The sequence below is a fragment of the Schistocerca gregaria genome, chromosome 3 (genome assembly GCF_023897955.1).
Source record: "Schistocerca gregaria isolate iqSchGreg1 chromosome 3, iqSchGreg1.2, whole genome shotgun sequence".
Classification (NCBI taxonomy): Eukaryota; Metazoa; Arthropoda; class Insecta; order Orthoptera; family Acrididae; genus Schistocerca; species Schistocerca gregaria.
In genome coordinates this window covers 147,831,136-147,843,838 of record NC_064922.1, presented here as the reverse complement: position 1 = coordinate 147,843,838, position 12,703 = coordinate 147,831,136, and the positions used below count along the sequence as shown (strand labels likewise).

The window sequence follows — 12,703 nt, the reverse complement described above, 5'->3', positions numbered from 1 at the left end:
ACGATGACGTAGAACTTCAGCGCTTGCTACTGGCGCTGCTCGTACACTTCCCGGCGGCCCATTTCTGGTTGGAGTCACGTGTGTCTCAGCTGATCTTCAGTTGTTACCGTTATCGTTGAGTGTCGACGATGTGCAGCAGCAACAGCAACGGCTTTTATGGGGATTATTTGTTAATTAATTGTAAAAAATGTTCTGTGTATGATAATTATGGGTGAGAATATGGAAATTCTATTATATTTGTGTTATTTTCAGACTACGATGTAGTGGAGGAGTTCTTGGTTTTGTTCACCTCGCACCCAAGAACCCTTTCGTTCGTGTCCCACGCCGGAACCGTTGTGGGACAGGGAAGCTACCTTCAAAGTTATTGAATTCTATAGAATTCATAATGAACAGCTCGGTAAGAGGCGAGACCTGAAGCGGAAGCAGCAGTTATGGGACGCGATGTCCAGTTCTGTCAAGGAATGTTTGGGAAAGACATTTTCGCCAGCGCAGAGTGAAAACAAATGGCGATGTTTTAACGCACTTATAAGGGCGTAGTGGGCAACAATAAGAAATCAGAGAGAGGTCGAAAAGATTTCGTCTATATAAAAGAAATAGAACAACAACAACATTTACTCTGAGGTTTTGCTAGATGGTGCAAGTAAGTTTCGATACTTCGTACAGTCATCACGTGAACTTCTTCAAAAGACTTCTAGTTCATAACGGTTTTTGATGTACATTAACACAGTGCTTTGATTTCTTTAGACGTTGTGGCGGAGGCTGCGTCCAGGCTGTTCCAGGGCCATCAGGATACTCGACGAAAGTTAGTTTTTTCTTATTCTCACTCTGACTCTGGCTAGTTTAATTCTTTGAGCGAAATATGCCTACTGCTTTCTGAGACTGCATTTTATGACATTCATACAAAGCTACTAAAGTATGTTGAAGTGCTTTGCATGGAGTATTTTCCAGGCAAATGATTTCTGATAGTTTCATTTGTACTGACCCAGCTGTTAATTACTAAATACTAAGAGTCCACGTGGGCGTGAGCATTGTAGTTTCATAGCTTTTTGTTGTATATGACCTTCCTATCTTCTGTATCCTTCAATTTATTGTTTATGTGCGTAAGTAATTCTTCAATTCAACCTCTAAAGTAACTGGACGTATCACAATTTTGTTTTACCAATATCTGTAAATATTTAAAAAATCGTGTTTTGATTCATATTTGCAAGATCTCGGTCTGAAGTTATGCAGTTTGTCAGTTCTCTCAGTGGAAACTGTGGGAGTATGCTGGATGTTTGTGATTTTTTTTCGTTGTTCAGTGCTCTCACTGATAGCTCCTTTCAAATTTCTTTATATGTAGTAATCTGCCAAGCAAATATTACCCCAGTTTGATTTGTAAACTATTAATGCCAACAATTTACTTGATTAGAGGCACTGTAGTTCCTGTTATTTACAGTGCCTGTGATTTAGGCAGGAAGGTAGATGAATGTGTGTGTATTGCGATATCATGACATAGCATTTACAGTCACAATTACATCTACATGGCACAGTAAACTGTGTGGGAATGAGTATAAATTTCTAGCAAAAGTATGTAGTTGGTTTATATACACCAGAACTACAGGCAAGTTATCTCGTGGTTATTTCAAACTGTAAAACAATCAACAAGGTCCTGTATGAAGCCAAGAAACTGCAACTGGCTATTTCTACTTTAGCAATTATTAATGTGGCCATGTGGAGAGTTAACAATAACACTTAAGAAAAAAAGCAAATGTCACTCAATAATATTAAGAATCTAGTGTCATCTCTAGCCCTAAAGAAATGTGAAGCATTCAATAACCATCGCTGCAACACGCCCTCCTCACCTACCCCTTTGATCAGACCTCAAGTTGTTACCAGGTACATTTGCTTGATCCAGTCGCACTAGGTGAGATCTTCAGTATTGTAAAACAAAATTCTCAAGTGGTTTTGATGGCATATCTGATAGTCTGGCCAGATAAGTCTATCAAAACACTAAAATGTGCATACTTTGTACATTCACACTCATATTTCATTCCATTTTGAGGTGTCTCAGAGCAAGAAAGATCTGTATATAAAGAACAGAGCAGTGTAAGGCACATGGAATTTTTACTTAACCAAGTAACAAGGAGCTGGACAAAAATTCAGAGAAAGTAAAAAACTTCAAGAATTTATATATAGCAAAATAATTAGTGGATGAGAAATGAGTGTCCTGTAAGTGCTTTTTACAGAAGCTCATTATTTATGAAAAAAATAAAGAACAAAATTCAGATTCCAACAACTGTGGTATAACAGCTGTTCAGTACATTCTATTTCAAGAAATATCAATGAAACTGCATAGGCTTCCGTGGCCAGACAGACTCAACATAAGTTTTCTGGGTATGGTACTGTGTCTTAATATTTGAAACTATTACTGCTGGACAATGTGTTGGCCATGGTTGCAGTGGTCTTATGATGCTGTACCAGATCCAGAAAACTTGTCTAATATCAATGAAAGTTTACTGAAGCATTTCTTTTCAGGAATTTATGAATCACTAAGTTTCATCTGAATGTAAACCCACAAAAATTAAGAGCCTTCAGTTATGTAGGCAACAAGCCATTATCTAGAGATTACATCACAATGATATAGGATTTTTCATCATAATACAATGAATGCTCACCATATACATTCAGAATATATGTTTATTTGCATAAAGACATTACAGTTATACAGTGAAATGCAGATTAATCTGTCAATGAATTCTACAATCAATGATAAGGATTTCTCATACAATGGACAGCTGAAAATATGCAGACAGAACATAAGTTTGTTTGCACAAAGACATTACAATCACTATGAAATATTAATTAATCTGTCAGACAGTGAATTCCATAAAATAGAGTTCCTTTACATCTGAATTATTTGCACTCTTTAAATGTTCATCACAATAGCAGTGCAGTAAATGATATGCAGTTATCTGAATAACGAATTATCCAAGCTTATGAAAAAGTTGAGATTTGTATAACTGGCAGCAATGTCAATAAATATTGCAGGAAAGTCCGGTACTTTTGCACAGTCAGTGCATTTTATTTATTTTTTTAAGTTTTAGTGTGATTCTAAAACATATGTTCATATTTTACAACTGTAGAAGGTTTGTGTTCCAAATACAGTTACATAGTTTCCTTTTCTTTTGGGAATAAGAGTAATAGCAGTAATGAGTTCTTTGCCGAGTTAACGAGAAGACTTCGTGGTCAATCGCCTGGTACTGTAGATCAGATGTAGAATGGTAGTTGGTTGCCGTTTTCTTGAATACGCCCATCAAAGGGTGATATCTGCAACATGATCTTCAGGAATGACCAGCAACATCTTGGAACAGCCCATCTAGCACATGAAACATTTTTAAATAGATGAACACCACACAAAATCTGAATGTACCTGAAAAATTGACATTGTTAGTAGAGACAGGGGTACTTTTTTTTATTAAGACAATTTTCTAACCAAATCAAACTCCAGTTGGTCCAGGAGAGCGGGGGGGTTATAGAACATTAGTTTTACCAGAGGCAGATAACTGTGTGTGTATCAATGACTCAACACTTCTGCTTTACAATATTACTGTCTTCTTTAATCCTAAAGTATTCACATTCTACAACTACTTTCATATGATATTTATATATTCCAGAATTCAAAACCAGAACAGCTGTTAGCGTGAGTGACATAAAAAGTAGATATTTTAGGTGTTGTGAAACATCACTTAAAGGCAAGTCTTCCAGTCCAGATGGTATACCAATCAGGTTCCTTTCAGAGTATGCAGATACAATAGCACCTTTGTTAGCAATCATATACAACTTCTCACTTGACAAAATGTCTGTTGCTAAAGACTGGAAAGTAGCACAGGTCTCACCAATATTCAAGAAAGGAAATAGGATTAATCCACTAAATTAGAGACCCATATCACTGACCTCAATTTGCAGTTGGATTTTGGAGCATATACTGGACTAACATGAATGACCTTGAAGAAAATGACTTGTTGATACATAACCAACACGGATTCAGAAAATATCTTTCTTGTGCAACACAGCAAGCTCTTTATTCCCATGAAGTAACGAGTGCTGCCGACAAGGGATCAGTGATGGGATGGCGAGGCGCGGCGTCTCGAGCGCACCGAGTGTTTCTCGAGCCTCCAGTTCTCAAGCAATTCTCGAGAAGCTCACGAGAAATGGCTCGGTGGCGTGTGCCGCTGCGCGCCAGTTGGCTGCGGCAACATACGCCGCTGTTTTATGAATTGAATGCCGCCGCTAGACAAACACGCTCGCTGTGCTCGTAACTAGTATGTCTCAGGTTTCATTCGAGTAAAGTTGTTATTCAAATCAATATGGACACACGAAAAAGAACGTCATGGTGCTGGCAATACTTTACGGAGGATGGAGAACGTTACTTGCAACATTTGTCGTAAAAATCTCCGTAATGTAGCAAAAAATACAACGGGCATGATTAGACATCTTAAACTGCACAATTTATCGAGCAATAAAACAGCGACCTCCGCGGACACAGAGGCTCATTCTTCCAATAGTGCGAGGCAGACAAAATATCCAGGTACGTGTGGTACAAAACGTGAATTACGTGCAAAAGTTCGGATAGTGTCCGAAGCGGTCTGCCATGCTTAAAAAACATTGATTTTTAATCGTACTCCGATAACATACGACATACTCCAAAATCAAACCTATACTATCCTAGCTTTTGCAGGATACGATATGTAATTTTATTGGACTAGTTTCGAGCATAATGTATCGCCTCGTTTGAGCACTGATCTAAATCTTACGTTTCTCTTCATAGAGGGAATTAAACAGCAACAACAGCTAGATGAAGCACTAGTGGCCATGATAACAGACGATTTTCAACAGCTTTCAATCGTCGAGGACACTGGTTTTCGACGTTTTGTTTCACTGTTGGACCCACAATACTCGATACCAAATCGAAAAAAGTTGCGCCTCATGACTGAGGACGATTACCATAAACAGAAAGAGGCTGTAAACTTGGCCGTGGAAGACTCTACTTGTGTTTCTTTAACGACCGATATTTGGACCTCACTCAATAGTGAGGCATATATTGCTGTAACTGGTCATTTCATTAACACTAATTGGTGCCTGAAAGCTTTATCTCTCGAGACATTCCGATTCCCGGAAAAGCATACAGCGCTAAATATTAGTGAGGCGTTAGATAACGTGATTTCAAAATGGAACATTGAAAACAAAGTTGTAAGCATCACAACTGACAACGCCAGTAACATGATGGCAGCCGTACAACTTACTCACAGTGGCAACAGATATGCAACATGTGCCTTGTTTAGCACACACCAGCAATTTAGTTGTGAAAAGAACAGCAACAGTGAGCTCTGCATAATGCAGGAAAAAGTCAGAATAATTGTTAGATATTTTAAAACAAGTTACAATGCTAATGAGAAACTCCATGAGATCCAGGACCTAATGAAAAAACCTGTTCATAAATTGATTCAGGAAACCGAAACCAGATGGAACAGTACGTTTTATATGCTACAACGGCTAGTGGAGCAAAAGGAATGCATTGTAGCCTGTTTATCAACTTTGTATTCAGGAGCAGAGAACCTCACAGCTGACGAGTGGCGACTTTTGAGCGAATGTTTATGTGTACTAGAGCCGTTTGAAGTGGTACAAGTGAAATCTCAACGGAAAACTATACCTCTCTTCCGAAAGCTATTCCAATAATCAGACAGCTAATCATAACTGTATGCAATGGGAAGTGGACTACCACGACAGCGCAAGAGCTACAGCAACATCTGCACAACTCACTAATAGCCCGGCTAGGATTAATAGAAACAAAGTACATGCCGTTGCCACAGTTGTCGACCCAAGATTCAAAACGTTACCATTTACGAATCCCATTCGTTCAAAACATGCCGTTGCAAGCCTAATTGCAGACTGCACAAACGTGGTAGAGACCGTGCGATCTACTCATTCGGCTGCTAACGACACTAGCCACGAGTACCATTTCGTACAAAACGCCAGTAGTTCCTTATGGGCTTCTTCTGATGAAGAGATTTCCAATAAAAATCTAATGAACAGCGGTTCCGGTAGCATAGACCTGGAGGTACAACGATGTTTGGAAGAACCGTACCCACAACACACGGATAATCCTTTACACTACTGGGAAAAAAAATGAAAACATTTACCCAGGTCTAGCTGTCGTGGCAAAAAAATATCTTGCAATACCTGCAACTTCTGTCCCCAGTGAAAGAATATTTTCGAAAACAGAACTACTTATAAACAAACAAAGAAGCAGACTAAAAGGCCAATTGGTTAATAAAACCATATTTCTAAACAAAAGTCGACGGCAGTGTAGCAAAGGGATGTAGAAATGCCTTCTGCTGAATAACTTTTGTTTCCTTTCTTTCCTCAGTAAGTAAACGTATGTACGCAGTTTCTGTATATAAAAGGCTATAGCCCTTCTCTTTTACGTTAAAGCATGCATGCATAAATGCAGAATGTACAAGGTAATTTATTTTGTAACAAGAAAGCTTCTGTTCTATGCGAATTTTGTGCTTTGTTTTAAACAACAATTCTATGATTTTTGTCTTATGGGACATATACTAATACTTCAGTACACATTAATAGCGGTAGTACAGTTGATATCAGTCATCGAATTTCAAACATTTCCGGGCACGTACGTACGACCGCTGCGCCTCAGTGCTTCGTGTACTGAAGGTTTGCGCAATTTCTCAAGGAGTGCAGCACTGTCAACTTCTCGAGCGTACCCTAGAAATTCTCGAGAAATTGCCTTCGCGTCAAGCGTTTCTCGAGCGCGATAACAGCCCATCCCTACAAGAGATCCCAGATAGGTAGGACTGAATGAAGTCAAGTCCTGAGAGAAGTAAAGATTGAAACAAACCTTCAGTTTGAGAAAAAATCAAACAGCATAATCGTGGAACATTAGATCAGCGAACACTGCTGTTGGTTAAAACTGTACAGCAATCAGCAGAAAGTTTATTTCCACCCAATTTCATCTCGGTAAATGTAAAATGCCAACTACCTTTAGTGCATCAAAATATTCGAGGGCTTGGAAGTAAAATTAATGAACTACTTATGTGCATTGATGAATTAGCCATCAAACCCAGTTGATATATACTGCCTCTCTGAACATCATGTGACCACTGGTATAGATATGTTAAACCTTACAGAATTTAAGTTAGCCTCTTACTTCTGTACACAAAATATGGAGAAAGGAGTAGTTTTGTTATAAACAGTTTTAAATTTAAGAATATTGACATTAATAAATTTCACTTAGAAGCATGTGCAACAGAGATAGAATTTCATAATGGGTCCTTTATAATAATAGCCATATACAGAGCACCTTCAGGAATTTCAACCAGTTTACAAATGGTCTTCGAGATTTATTATCTCATCTAAAATTAAAAAGAAAAAAACAGGGAACTAATGGTTGCTGGTGATATTAAGATAGATGTCCTGAAAAACACTGTCAGTGAACAGTTACCAAAATCAGTTATGTTGACATTCAATTTAATTTCTACTGTAGATTTCCCAACTAGGGTATACAAATGTTCTAAGACAGCCATTGATAATATCTTTAGAGACTATTCTAGGCAACTAACCAGCATTAAATGGGCTATTAGCATCATAGGTCATTATAAAACTTACTGCAAAATATTGAAGGTTATCCAGAAAAAAACACCAGCATTATGAGAAGAAGATAAATACATCCAGCAATAAAATAAAATCAGAGGCAGGTAGGACCAGAAATGGAAGAGGAACAAATAGCTCTAAAAATAAAAGAAACCCTGGTAACAAACAATGGAATATCAGACCAGTGCACACAAGCAATCTCAGTAAAATGGGATTGACACTTACTTCACCCAAAGAAATAGAATCCATCAAAGTTCTTGAAATCAAAGCATTTTGGAGGTTATAACATATCAACAAAGTCAATAAAAGAGTGTTCATGTGAGCTTAGTCATATCTTAAGTTGTTTGTGTAGTCAATCACTTATCACAGGAAGATTCCCAGACTGGCTTAAATATGCCAAAATAAAGAAAGGGGACAAGAAAATGCTGTCAAATTACCAACCAATCTCACTTTTGCAGCTTTTTCAAAAATCTTTTAAAAATTTATGTTCAGTTGTCTACTTAAGCACCTTAGTGAAAGTATTGTACTGTCACAGTTTGGGTTTCTTAAGGGTTCTGATATTGAGAAAGCTGTCTACACTTACAGTGAAAATGTCCTTAATTCATTAGACAACAAATTAGAGGCAACTGACATATTCTGTGAGCTGGCTAAGGCTTTTGACTCTATAAATCACAGCATTCTTCTAAGTAAATTAAAATATATGGCATCACTGGTAGTGCTGCAGAGTGGTTTCAGTCATATCTTACTAATAGAAAACAAGGGGTGTCATTATGTAACTTGAGCAGTAGGCAATCGGACATCATCTGACTGGGAAGAAATTACATGTGGTGGTCCCCAAAGTTCTGTACTAGGTCCACTACTTTTTCTTGTGTATGTCAATGACCTGTCATCTGTTACATTACCAGATGCCACTTTTGTCTTATATTCAGATGATACAAGAATTGCAATAAATAGTAAATCAAATGTAAATTTAGAAAAGGCAGCTAATCACATGTTTACTGACAATAAGTGGTTTATAGCCAATTCACTGTTATTAAACTTAGAAGATGCGACAAACCCACTAAAGAGACAGTGTACATTACACTTGTTCGTCCTCTGCTGGAATATTGCCATACGGTGAGATATCCTTACCAGGTAGGATTGACGGAGGACATCGAAAAAGTGCAAAGACGGACAGCCTGTTTTGTGTTATCGCACAATAGGAGTGAGAGTGTCACTGATATGATACATGAGTTAGGGTGGCAGACACTGAAACAAAGGCGGTTTTCTTTGCTGCGAGATCTACTTACGAAATGTCAGTCACCAACTTTCTCTTCCGAATGTGTAAATATTTTGTTGACACCCACCTATGTAGGGAGAAATGATCATCATAATAAAATAAGAGAAATCAAAGCTCGAGCGGAAAGATTTAGGTGTTCCTTTTTGCCACACTCCATTCGAGAGTGGAATGGTAGAGAAGTAGTATGAAAATGTTTCGATGAACCCTTTACCAGTCACTTAAGCGTGAATTGCAGAGTAACCATGTACATGTAGATATACTACACAGTTTCTTTTGTGATCTGATACCTCTCAGAAGCATTATCAGAACAGATTCAGCAGTACTACATCAATGCTGGCATGCTGTATGATAGCAACAATAAATATGCAACCTCAACCACACTGGAATAACTTTATCAATTAGTGTTCACTGCTGGTATTACTTGCATTATTTCCTGTTCTACAAGGTGCTAGAAGCAGGATTTCTAACATTTTGTTCCAAGTGTTTCAGTGTCCACATAGAGCAGTTTTAATGTCTAGAGTTTGGTTCAGTACAAGTTGCAATCTGATCAGTTACACTCCTTGTATGATTCAAGCAAGTTATACATTGCACTTTTGAGAAAATGTTTATGTGATGGTCAAATCAGGAAAATAAAATCAAGTAGGCATTTAACACTAATGATTTGTAAGATATACTCATTATAAACATAAAATTAGGTCATTGACAGTAGTGGTAAATGACAGGAATTGACAAAAGCTCAGTTTCATTTTTTTAACACTTTAATTGTTCCAATATTATAAGCACACAAAGGGTATTGCGACAGCTGCCATGGACTTAGGGACCCATCCTGGCATTCACCTGACATAATCTGGGGAAACCATGGAAGACTCAAATCAGGATGACAAATGAGAGCAGGATATTACAGTATACAATTAAAATTTATAATCTAATCACATACAGTTCAGAATTTCAATTTAACTACAAACACATAGACAAGTCACATTTACAATTTAACTATATGCACCAAATACACAGTTACAGTTTGTAATCACTACTCCTCCATTGCTCTTCACAGATGTGACACCTGATGTGCTGAGCTTCAGCCTGTAAAAACAGTGAGTCAACACACTATCATTTATGACAAGATGTTGATCCCATAAGGACTTTAGTATGGAAACAGGACATAGCATGCAATGTGAAGAAATGATTAACACATGTGGTTCCTAAAATCATTTATAATAAAGTCAAACAATTACTGCATCAGTTAATTTTGGTGTGAGTAAATTTAAATCCAAAACCTACTGTAATTAGTAATGTTGAAAGTTATTGAATTTCTCTTTTCAAAAGGAAACAAAATTGGTGAATCTAAAACATGAAACAGATGGAAAAGCACAGTTTATGAGTGACATTTCCTAGGTCCTTTATAATAATCATATGAAAAGATGGCCAAAGTGTGACAGTCCCAGGCCCTCTTCCTAGCATTGTAGCCAATACTCACACAGAAAATGTTGGGGAGGCAAACGAGAGACTGTATCTGATTGACAGAACACTGAAGTTTTAACAGCACTGCAAAAGAGGTTGCTTACAGTACACCTGTCAATCCTCTGCCACAGTACTGCTTCACAGTATGGGATCCTTATATGATTTAATACCCCAAAAAAATTTTAAAGGCAGCTCGTTTTGTATTATCACAAAATAGTGAGGTGTTTCATATGAAAGTTTGGGTGGCAACAGTTAAAACAAATGTACTTTACTTTGTGGTATGAGGATGTCATGAAATGACAACTTTCTCTTGTAAATGTGAAAATATGTGCAACTACATGGAAATGAATGAGAAATCTGAACTCACACTAATTGATTGAAGTGAATTTTTCCCCACTTGCTTCGAGTGGAACATGAGAGGAAGTGGTTCAATGAACTAGCTGCCAGGCAGTTGAGTGGGACTTTGATATTAGTCATTGAGCTGTAAATCAGCCTCCTGGTTTATCTGGATGGCAAGATAATGAACTCTAAATTACCTAGCATTTGCACCTCATTTTGCTGAACTATACTGAGAAATCTGGAACAGTAACCACTGAATTCCACAGAACAATCTCCGATAATAAAAGCTAATTTACATTGGAAAGAGACCCCCCAAAAATTTTAATGACTGGTCAAATATTAACTCTAAACACATTTCAAGCAATGAATTAGAAAAATATCAAATCTATACACAAAATAGGACAGAATGAATGCAAAGGTAACATAGCTATGAAGAAACTGTAGGAATAAAATTTGTTAGGGCCAATAATATGCAAAGAATTTTTGTAAGACAAATGACAAAATATAAAAATGAGTAATGGAATTAATTTTTTGGAAGTTAAACGGCCTAAGAAACGTATCTAGGGGTATGTGGGAACAAATGGCCAAGCAATATCTTAGCAGTTAATTATAAATAAAAGTAGTGGATCAATAAAGAATGAATGAATAAAATTCTGAGACACTGAACACTAAACCTTCAAATTTCTAGTAACTAAAGCTGTTAATCAGAGTGTATAATTTTATCCAATAGGGTTTTACTTACATTTGTTGCCATATGTCAGTGATGGGGCATCTGGTGCTGCTCTTACATTTGCAACTGTGCTGCAATCATATTCCTCTTTGCAATGCCACTTCTGTCATCCCTGTTGTAAAAGCCGACTTCTTCAGCTGGTGCATCATCTTCTTCACCTGTGTGGATCAGATACTTCAATACACTCAAAAGAATTACAAGTTGTTTATATATTAAGCTTATTATAAATGTAGTAAAACAATGAAATGATACAGTTATTGCTATATGTACCTTTGTTATCTTCCATGGCGAGGTTATGTAGAACACAGCATGCTTGAATGAAGTGCACCATCCCTTTAACACTCCTCAATTTCAAGTGATACAACTGTCTAAAACACTGCTCCACAGGCCAAAACAATGTTCTACAACACACCTGTTTTTTTTTTTTTCAGAGTTCCATATTAAAGTCACATTGCACTCTGGGCAAATGCCCTGTATTTCTGAACGGTGTTAATTTCTGGTGCAGGAATAGGCACTGTCACTTTAAGGATGAATATCTCCACACTTTTCTTCGAGTGTTTGGTAGAATGTGGACGCCCTGAACAGTCTCCTATCATGCACAGAGCCTGGATATCCGACAAATAAGTCCCTAATTCGTCGATTATGATCAGAAAATACTTGCAGACGAATGGAAAAATAATTCTTCCTATTCATATACGACTGGGTATCTTTCTGATGACTATAAAATCTAATGTGTGAATCGGCGATTGCCCCAATCACACCAGGCAATCCATTTCCCCGGAAATGGGCCTCAATCTCTGCTCTTTCTTCAGCGGACGGCCACATTATAACTTTTCTTCCTAAATCACTGATGAAGCTAGTAATTCGCTGTATAACACATCGCAGAGCAGAAATATAGACCTATCTGCGACATCCCTGAAACCTGCAGCTTCGTGGCCAGCGAACCACAAAAATATCAAGATGTGCTGCACTGGGAGCAGTTTCCCAATTCCCCCTGCCTGATAATTATAGAATCTTTAATTTCTAAACCTTTCACAAAGGTCACCTGCCACGTGACGCCACACCCGAAAATGTTCTGCAGATTCCGTGTCACTATAGTGTGGCACCATTCTCTACATAATTTTCGATCGTTTGTCTCTTTTTGCGGTTAGAACATTTCCAGCTCCTCATTGCTCCACAGAAAATCTGATTCAGATTCGCTGGACATCTGGAATAAATAGTATTAATAAATTTCACGTTTCAAGCAC

General features: G+C 37.6%; 1 long non-coding RNA gene across 1 annotated transcript; it reads right to left on the bottom strand.

Annotated features, from left to right (window-relative positions):
• Window positions 1-3,111: 3,111 nt before the first annotated feature.
• On the bottom strand, window positions 3,112-11,979 carry LOC126355868 (uncharacterized). Its single transcript, XR_007565545.1, has 3 exons — window positions 11,727-11,979; window positions 11,469-11,614; window positions 3,112-3,306 (listed from the first exon to the last, which is right to left on the bottom strand). It is a non-coding gene; the product is annotated as an uncharacterized LOC126355868 (long non-coding RNA).
• Between the last annotated feature and the right edge of the window lie 724 nt (window positions 11,980-12,703).